Source organism: Pinus tabuliformis, chromosome 8 (assembly GCF_031772625.1).
Source record: "Pinus tabuliformis cultivar Carrire ecotype Pingquan chromosome 8, CPIR1, whole genome shotgun sequence".
Lineage (NCBI taxonomy): Eukaryota > Viridiplantae > Streptophyta > Pinopsida > Pinales > Pinaceae > Pinus > Pinus tabuliformis.
The window spans coordinates 883,995,701-884,006,034 of record NC_142294.1 but is presented as its reverse complement, the minus strand read 5'-3'; positions in this window follow the sequence as shown (position 1 = coordinate 884,006,034).

Below are 10,334 nucleotides of genomic sequence, written 5' to 3'. Positions count from 1 at the left end.
TGCATGATGCACAAGAAAAGATTGATTTTTTGCAGCTTGAATCACAGCTACAGCAAGAAGAGCTACATCAAAATAGACACCATTCTGAACCTGTTTTTGTTCAGAACATTGAGACAACCACCCATCAGCAGCATGTTAATAATGTTACAGTTCATTCAAATAAAGCAGCAGTTGTATATGCAGATGCAGAAACTCAGTCTGCACTTCCCAAGCCCATCATCAGACCTTGGGAACAGCTTGTCCACAACAAGCACAGAACTGGTCTTGGATATGACAAGGACTTGTCCTTTCATATTCCAGACTACTCAAAGCCCATTTAGTTTCAGAGTGCTGGATTTATTCATGACAGTTCACCTGCTCCTCATGACATTTCAGCTTCAGCTGTTCCAGACTCTGCCCCTCTTCCACAGCAACAACAACAGATCGTGAAATGCCAACACTGTGACCGAGTTGGCCATTTGAAAGATCATTGTTTTGATCTTCATCCATGTGAGCACTGTCATAAAACCAGCCATTCTTCACACAGATGCTTCAGAAACAAACGTCCTGCAAGAACAAATATTCATCTTGGATGGATCGCTTCTTGGCAATGGGCATCAACAGCCAAGAAGATATTCCAAACACATATTAGAACTTGTTCCAGAGTATTGAACAGTCTTGCAGTTGAGTTTTCTCCATCTTCTCACCTTGTATCTGACAGGGGGGGAAATGATGGTCATCTACAAGCTTCAAAGTCACATCAAGCGAGCCTGAGCCACAACCTGCCACACCAGTTTCAGAGTTGTAGCCAGAGACAAAGATGCCCGTGAACAAAATTGAGAACACTTCCTCTAGCAGAAGACACCAGCTTCTTGCCAGTTTTGGAAGAGTTCCAGGAATTGCATTAAGCATTCCAGAGTTGTTGGTCATCCTTAAACCATCACAGATTGAGAACACTTCCTCTAGCAGAAGACTCCAGCTTCTTGCCAGTTTTGGAAGAGTTCCAGGAATCGTAGAGTTGTTGGTCATCCTTAAACCATCACAGATTAAGAATACTTCCTCTAGCAGAAGACTCCAGCTTCTTGCCAGTTTTGGAAGAGTTCCAGGAATTGCATTAAGCATTCCAGAGTTGTTGGTCATCCTTAAACCATCACAGATTGAGAACACTTCCTCTAGCAGAAAACTTCAGTTTATTGCCAGTTTTGGAAGAGTTCCGGGAACTGCACTAAGCGTTCCAGTGTTGGTGGTCATCCTTAAACCACCGCCCTTTTTTACCAACATTTCATAGAGCACATTCAGCCTAGTGCTGCCATGCATATTTGCACATTTTGTATTACAGCTCTCTTCTTGGACTCATACATAACCCTTCGGATTAAGGGGGGGAATGTTGGACACCTAATCCTAAGTGGGTTAGTGTGGAAGTCGAATGGACAAAAGGAGTCCAAGAGACCTTGGGATCTGAAACCCAAGAGTCACATATTTGTACTATAAATGTATATCTATTGTTAATAAAACATGTACTCACTGATTTATCTTTCCTATTCTATGTTTCCCATGTGTGTTTAACAGGTGGGACCGAATAAACAGTCGGATACATCTCTGACGAACTTCCTTCCTGTGGTAAATGAATGGGTAGATTTCCCCCATGTTCATCAGAGTCTGTGTTTATGAAGAGAATTTGAACGGTTTCGTTCTCATTCTCTTTAGTGACAGTATCATCTGAAGGTGGGTCCTCTGAAGACAAGACTAGGTCGACTACCATCTCGACCTATTGACTTTGGTCCAGTGTGGACTCAGAGGGTTTATCTTCAATGATAGGTGCTTCGACCAGCAACAACGGTGTGTCAGTCAGATTTTCAACTAGCAATGGACTCGGCAAGAGTTTCTTGTATACAGGAGGAAGTCGTTGCGGTGACGCAGGACAGTTATCCAAGACTCTTTTAGCTTCGTCTAGGAAGGGACAACAGTGGAGGTAATGATCGCCTTCACACAGTATACAAGGAAATTTGGATCTTCCTTTTTGTCCATTGACTTCATTTTCACTAGTTGATGGTGTACTCTCAACATGATCGTCAGCGGTTGAAGACACCGGATTGTGCAAGCGGGAAGACCAGTCCCTCAAGATCCGTGGGATGCAGGGACAATCTCGATGATAGTGGTCTCCCGTGCAAATGACACATGGAGATTTAGGTTTGGAAAGTGCAGTGTGTGGATTTTCGCCAGATGATGTACGGTTACCCCCTTTTACTGTTTGATTCTTCTTCTTCTTCTCCTTCCCTTTCTTCTTCTTCTCAATTACTTGGTTTTTAGTGTGACTAGCTTCACCAAGCAAAGAGGAAGAAGGAGAGGGAGAAACAAATGAAGTAGAAGGTTGGGGAGCAACTTCATCTGGTTTCTGATTGGATTGTTGAGGAATTGCGGTGTTTTGAATGATAGAGGTCGAGAAAAGCCAAACTAGCAAGCCAATTGTGAGTCTTGGAAGGGACAATGTAGGCATATGTGGAGCACCAACATCTCCCCAAGAAGAGAAGGGACTAGGATTTCCTCCAAGGGGAAATCCTTGATTGGTAGAATCCATTTCTCAGCCTAAAGACCAACGAGGGAACAGTGACGTTATTCTGATTAAAATAAATTTTATGACGCTTTGACACAACTTGCTTTTTCAATTTTAAGAGTCGAGAAAAAGCTAAAGATGACTCTAGTCGCCTTTGATTTTTAATGAGCATGAAGTGACGAGTGCTCAAATGGACCTTTTCTTTTAAGGAGTCTAAAAAAGGAACGAAAGTGACTACTCTGGAAATCTAGACAGAGGGGATTACCAAACCAATTGCAAAACTACAGAATACTTTTTACGGTACGGCAGTCAATCTTCCCGAATGTTGTGTTCAGTGCATTGCAATCGATAGGGCAACAGACACGGCTTCCTAAGGATAAAGGATGTAGCCTATTTTGGTCTACCAATATATACTCGACGGTACATGGGAGCACAAGTCCGTACTGGCACTTGTCTTCTCAAAGAGGAGGAATCACCCAACCTACGATGAAAGTGATAGTTACCAGGATTTACGATGCCAGAATACATCTCTAGCCTAGACTTCTAAATGTTGTGCGTTAGGTTCCAAAGTGTTTTTATGTTCATTGAAGTTTATTTTACAGTTGATCTTTCTTAAGAAGTTTGCCTTTAAGGTTCACCGCGTGATGTAGATATACAATTCCTAAATATGCAATCTAAGATGATAAACAGTCGTTTAATTTCTTTTTGCAATGAAAATCCTAGCTACTAAGGAAAGAGAAATGAAATTCTTTCAACATAGAGCAGAGAGCACACACTAGATGCACTTTTCCTAAATCAACTTTAGCATGCAGTCTTAATGCAAATGCACATGCATGTATTGTTTTTCAATTTCCTTAATGTGAGAATGACAAAAAGAAAACTAAGTATAGATATGAAATATTTTCTTTCAAAGCGACAGTACTAACAATTTTCTTTTCAAAAAATGAAAGTAAGGTCAAGACGACACTTTGCGATTTTGAATTTAAACTGTTTTCGACACTTGAAATACTATTAATTCAAATCAAATACAATGGCAAAAGTGTAATCGACTATCTAAAAGAGGAATGCTTTGTGACACTCTTTTTCTTGACTGAAAACGACACTTGCAACACTTTCAAATCAAAAGACTACAGTTCGATTAAGCTACTATTTACAAATGAGAACTGTAAATGATGAAAAATACATAAAAAAAACATTCACAATTCCTTCTGATGGAGGCTGAATAATGCAAAGGAAGATGGTTTCAACAGAGATATACTGATCATAGACAGCAAAACTACTGAATAAAGCTGAAGACAATGAAGAAAAAACCAAAATCTAGAGGCAGAAACAGTCTTAGTCAATCATCGCACCTGTAACATAGGGAAACAGGGATGCATCTCACCTGCAACACACGGGAGGTGTGATGCATCCAAGTTTCCAAGAAGAGATAGTGTGATGGTCCAGGGATGAGACTGTGCTTGGTTTTCAATCACAATTTGCAGCTAAGTTCAGGGGTTTAAGCTTAGCTAATGATAGTCAGTAAACAAAAGGTATAGGGGCCGATCTAATGAGGTTATTTGAGCTACCACCAGGGCACTTAGGATGTTTGCAAGCTAGATGTTCAGCTCATAAACCAACCTGGAGATTGACTGAAGCAGCGTTGATCTACTTTGCAGTTGCATAGCAAAAGCAGTTCGAAGGCTAGCTGGCTTAACTTCAGGCTCCTTCTATGGTTTATAAAGCAAACAACAGTAACAAAACAAACAAGCTATTCGCTCCCCAGTGGGGTCGCCATTTTGTTATCGGGAAAACTAGTTTCCATTCAGAGCTGCTAGTCCCACTAAGACGGGTAGCTATCTTAGAAACAAATAGATTAAAGTTACTTGTGTTTTCCTTTATGAGAGATAGATAAGAGAGAAGCAGAGAGCACCAACCTCAGTCTTTTGCTAGTCTCCTTGCTTGTTTCCTCTCTCCGTTGATAGAGCTTTCGCCACTCCTTTCTCACTTGTCCCGCTTCAAGGAACACCTATAGAGTCAAAGCAAAAAAATGCCATCAAAGCATAGAGATCTATAACCATAAATAATGTAGGATCAGATGTACATTAACCATATAAATGCATACATAAACAAGATTCAGAGATATACAAGCATATGGAGGAAAACTCAAATAGATTTATTGATAGAAGTAGTAGAAGAGAGGATTACAACCAAGCTGTTTGATCCAGCATCAACCTCCCAGCATGAAAGCCCTCTTCACCTAAAACAAAGCAAGATCACCCAACAATGTCTTCAAAGAGAAACTAATAGCACTTCCTTGCAAATTACAAAATTCCAGCCTCTGGATCTCTAGGATGAGGGATCCATATATAGATGTTTATAGGAGAGTGAGTCAACTTCTGGGATTTTGATTAGTGTCATTTCACTAATAGTTCTTCGTTCCACTTGGAGATTTCAGATCTCTTACTCATCCCTGGGCGAATTCAGAGAGGCAAGTGTCATATGAGTAGTTTCTAGAAGATTCTCTGGGTTTCCACCTAGAAAACTGCTTCTGTCGTTTGTCTACTCTCGCTCATCGCACCCTACAGAAGGGCTTTCCAGTATGCATCGCACCCCCCGTGTGTAATGGTGAGATGCATCGCACCCTATGCATGGAGTAGTCTGTATGGTCCAGTTTTGACCAGTTCTGAGTATTTTTTCATGGAGAACCAGTTGGCCTTGTTCCTTTAGGGTATGAAACAACACTTTTAGGAGTTTAGAAGCCTTGGTTTATGGACATATGTGATTGGGGTTGCAGTGCCCAAATGTCTATAACAGTCGTGCAACCTGAAGAATTTCCACATGCCAAGAAACCATGCCTCTGCATCTTGTGGTTTCTTCATCTCTCCATCAAATGTTGGTGCCTTTTCTTTCTTAAACTCATCTGACAAATATCCCCTACCGCTCCTCCTGTAAGGATGATATCGATGACGATCATGGCGCTTATCTAAATCAAAACTAGAATCATACTTGTGTATATCCCTTCTCCTATCCAGAGTGTCCAACCATTTGCCATCTCTGATTGTGTCATCTCTATCTTATCTGTAACCACCATGCGACCGACTACCATATGCCCCATTAGTTCTATCCTCCTACTCATAGCTGATCCGACGTGGTCCCTGTCATTGCAAATCTCACAAACTCTAAAGTATTACTGCATTTACCTCTGCTTGTTTCTCATGTTCCTGTATGATTATGTCATTATCTCCCTTACAACTCCTTATTTCTTCCTTTAAGCTTCTCAGTGTAACTGCCAAATCGGAAGGGTTCCCAACCATATTGCTATCCATTTGATATTTCTTTCCTACAATGAATAATATGTCAGATAAACCAAATCACAATAAATCAATGTACCTTAGTATAGCTCAAGGAGGATACCTTGTTTGCAAGATCACCAAATCACCATGATACATGTACAGCATAATCATAACAGCGTATAGACATACACAATAAATGTATCAACACATAAACATCACTCTAGCTAGGGTCCAGTCATCAATGCAAGGCCATATCGACAATTCATGTTATAACCTCATGCATGAAAACAACCATTATTCCATTGTACACATTGTCACATGCAACCAACAACATGCATAAGCAATGCCTAATCAACTACACATATGCATAAACGCATGTAGCCAAGAATAAGTGATCAATTCTTGTAATCAACCTACAAGACTGATACATGTAATCAAAATATTCAAGAATGTAACCTAACATACAAGGATGTAGGTAGGCGACATAAAATCAACATGTAAGTGACATGTAATCCATATGTAACTAGTCACATACTCATGACAAATACATTTCAAGAAATAAATATCATATTCTCCATAACAACCATAATCAATCATCAAGTCAATGCAACAAGCACATGATATTCAAGTGTAAGGGACACACATGCAACTGACATGCATGCATGACCAACACACACTACCCATCTAGACCGAGAGCTGAACCATGCTCTAATACCACTCTGTAACACCCTCCTCCCACATCCACCCAAGTAACCATGCCAACCAGGTAAACATTAGATGACAGGCTACTATGATCATATTCGACCTCCTATGTGACTTTAAGGAAGTGGAATCGACAGACACATCACACACAATCATCCAATATCATCAACATAACCCTCAAGAGACAAGTCAGCCACTCAGACAACCTATCCCTGGGTCTCACTGTTGTTATGGATCTTTTAGGCCATAGTCGCTCTCATGTTATGGGTAAGGGAGCAACCAAAAACCTAAAGTCACTCTCATAGGCTTACCTACTAGCAACCATGGGATTTAAGCCACTTTTTCAGGCCCAGAGCCCAGGCCACTGCCCAGAATGGAGTGATAGCTTAAAATCATTAAAAATATAGGGAAACAATGATTCAAAAGCAATAAGATTAACAATACCATAACCAAACCCCTACTAGCCATGCCAGGCATTTCGTCAAACATATCATCAACATGTAACCTATAGGTGTAAACAACAGAATTAAGTGTGAGGATCTCATACTTATTTGAGAATCACTATCAACCATTGTTCCCTCGTGTCATTTGTTGCATTATCCTCTATTAGACCATAGATACACTATCCATTCATTTACAAGTAAAAACATGTTAAGATCCATACATAGTTGTTGTCATAAAATATACACATAACCAACATAATAGGAACATAAATACCATAAACATATCAGCCATCAAAATCCACATATACATTAATACATTTGCACATGAAAATTAAGGGAATGAATTTCTCATTAATAAATGCAATGAACCAACCAAAGATGGGACTACCACGTTCCACCAGACCATAGAATGGTTGAGCCAAATCTCTCGATATCCACTCACCCCCATGCCATATTCCAAGCATGAATGTCGAACTCAACCAAAAGAACCAACCAAGGCATACCGAGGCTAAACCACCTCACCTCTATCAATAGAAACTAGGCTTTACCGTAATCCATCCTGGATCACTAGGCCAACAAATGAACACATCATAACAGGATTTACCGTGACCTCCACCCAATCACTAGGCCAAACAAGCATGGATGCCACCGGATTTCTCCACCTACACCGTGAGGAATTTTCTTGTCTCTTAGTCTCTCATGCTTTACCGCAATCCAAACCTGGATCACTAAGCCTTAAACCGAGACCCACTCTCTAGGCTTTACCGCATATCCCAAACCCGGGATTACTAGGCCCAACGAAGAGCAAACAACCACTTGGATTTACCGTATATCCTACCATGCACTGGAAAGGATTACTAAGCCATCTGAGGCAACACAAAATTTGAATTTACCAAAACCCACAGTCTGGCTCAGGGGTTACTATGCCATGTGTTCTATTATTTCGGAGATCCACCTCACTCATTTTTGAATCCATTCGGAAATCCAACTCAACCAAAATACGAGAACCCCATCACACCATGCCTATTCAAAAATGATAAGGCTAGGCTGAAAACACTATCAAACCTAGAAAAACTCATGCCATGATAGAAAATAACCACATGCAATACCATGCATGCCAACTCTAGCAAGGAAAATACACATGCAAGTCGATACCTGCAATGAAGCTTGTTGTAGTTGCATGATCCTGCCTTTCCCTGCCTGATCTTTGCTTCCTCTTGCCTTCTTTGCCTATCTTGCTCCAATGCCAAAATACTCCAAGAAAACTCCAAGTGTCCAAGAGTATGAGAGAGAGAGAATAACGAGAGAGCTCCAAAACTCAACTGACAAAAGGTTACCAACTGATCTTCAGAAGCCTTTTTATGAATGAGGCCTCTATTTTCTTCATTTTCCACTATTTTCCTTCATTTTCCTCCTCACATGAAACCTGTGACCTTTCACCTCCCTTTTCTCCTAATTTCCATTATTTTCATAAATAAATGTGTCAAAAAATCTTTTTTTCCTTTCCAAAGCCTTAGCCATTGCCAATTTCCTTAGCCCTAAACAACCAAATGAACACCCCCTAGGATGTCCTATCCAACATTCAGCTTGGAATAAGTGTCCCTTCCACTGTGGTTATTTTTTTTTAACTTTTATTACATGGAATTTTCACCAGGGTTGTTACAATAGCTCATCATGTCATTAGCATGGATTCGAACCTAGGTGGGGAATATCAAAGTCATTTCGTCCAACCACCTAAGATAACTCCAATTGAATATATAATAACAGTAATATTATATATGAAAAGTGGCTTTGCTAGAGTTTGTACCCTGCAAACCCCTGCAAGTATTTGCAAATCGCGTAGCCTTTCCCTAGATATGTCTTCAATTTGGACATCGTCGCCATCATTGAATCTGATCTAATACATGAGTGCCAACATGGGGAGGGGTGCAAGCCCCTCCTACAAAAAGGTTGTGACTGAAGAGAACTAGTAGAATGCAACTGAGGAAGAAGGAATTCAAAGCAAGAACAGAGAAGGGGAACCAAGGGATAATCTGACTCTCAGAGCTTTGTGGCAAATTTAATTCAAGAGTCAATGCCTTCTAAAATCCGCAATGAATCCTAAATATGAGGTAAGGCCTAATAAACTTGAAGGATATTGAAAATATATGAAATCATGCCCTTATATGCAAATTCATAGGAATATGGCCTTCTAAGAGTGACCGTGTAAGATGGATCCACAACAAATGGTCACCGAAAGGTCAAATTGATCTGGAACTAGGAGCCAAAGGTTTCTTTACATTCATCTTCATAAGATTGGAAAATAGGGCCAAGGTATTTTAAAATGGTCCTTAATTTTATAATAATGCTAGTTTATTCATGCATTTTTGGTAGGAACGTTATAACCCTAAAAAGGAGCAATTTCTAGCAACCCCAGTATTGATAAAGTTGTTCTCATTGCCCAAAGAATTTTGGGACCCAAAGATTCTTGAAGGAATTGAAAACTCAATAGGCTCTTTTGTCAAAATCTTGGAGGTCATCATATGGGGTAGATATACCTCATATGCCATAATATTTGTCTACATGAATATCTCTCAACCACTACTAGAGTCTATTAAAATTACATACCAAGATGAAGTCTATAAATAACCTCTGGACTATGAACGTGTCCTTTTTCATTGTCAAAGATGCCATGAATATGGACAATTGCATAGGGATTTTGAGATGCATCAGGATGTGGCTCAAACGGAGCCCCAAACATTTGACCTAGAGGCTTTCAAAGGGCAATAATTAAAAGGAGAAACCCAATGAACCAATAAACTCATCGAGAGATAGCCTTAATAACAACCATGAATAAGTATTCAACACTCATAAATTAGGATGAAGAACCAAATTTACCTGAGGATCTCATGAATTTGGATTCAAACACAAAGGAAACTCAACCAAAAGTCTCACCAAAGAGGAAAACTCTAGAAATAGCACAGGAAGTCCCTACTTAGGAAGAGTAACTCACACCAGATGTGGCAATAATGGACATAGAGGAGGACACAAAGAACTTAAAAAAAAATGATAAAATCTCGTTAAATCTGATAGAGGAATGCAAAATAAAGATCCAAACATGATCTGCAAGCACCTAAAAACCCAATATCACCAAATCTACTTAAGGGTGAAAGACACAGTGAAAGACCATGTTACAAGCATCAATAGGGAAGCTAGGATCAACAAGGAAGGGTATGGGAAAACATACAAAAAGTGGAAAGGGAAAAGATCAACCACGTAAGGAATTAAAAAAAAAAGGCAGAGAGACAAATAAAGCTTCAATCCATATAGTAGGGGGGGAATTTTGTCAATATAGGTTAGGTGACATTGTTATCAGAAGTGTTTGCCTTATCAAGACATCCT